This window comes from Alligator sinensis, unplaced genomic scaffold (genome assembly GCF_000455745.1).
Source record: "Alligator sinensis unplaced genomic scaffold, ASM45574v1 scaffold1511_1, whole genome shotgun sequence".
Lineage (NCBI taxonomy): Eukaryota > Metazoa > Chordata > Crocodylia > Alligatoridae > Alligator > Alligator sinensis.
The window spans coordinates 25,075-25,580 of record NW_005843139.1 but is presented as its reverse complement, the minus strand read 5'-3'; positions in this window follow the sequence as shown (position 1 = coordinate 25,580).

The following is a 506-nucleotide window of genomic DNA, read 5'->3' as shown; positions in this document are numbered from 1 at the left end:
GGGGGGGGGGCTGACAAGGCCCCAAGGGGGAAGTAATCAATACCACCCCCGCCACCGGAGCCCAGTGATACCCCGAGACACGGATCTATATCCCCTAGGCAGTGATCAGTCACTATCCCCGCACTGAAACCGATCGCTATGCGCGCATTGGAACTGATCAATACCCCCAGACACGATCAATATCCCCCCACTGAAACTGATCGATATCCAACTGATCAAAATCCCCTGATGGCAACCGATCAATATCCGATAGACACCGATCAATATCTGCCTATTGAAACTGATCAATATCCGCCCCATTGGGACCGATCAATATCCTCCAGACACTGATCAATATCCTTCCCTGGAATGGATCGATACCCCCCGCATTGGGACCAATCCACATCCCCACCCCCAGGTGGAACTGATCGATATCCAGGCCCCTGGATCTGATTCCCCGCCCAGTAAAACTCTTCAATGCCCAATGAAACTGATCGATATCCCCTTGAAACTGATCAATACCCCCC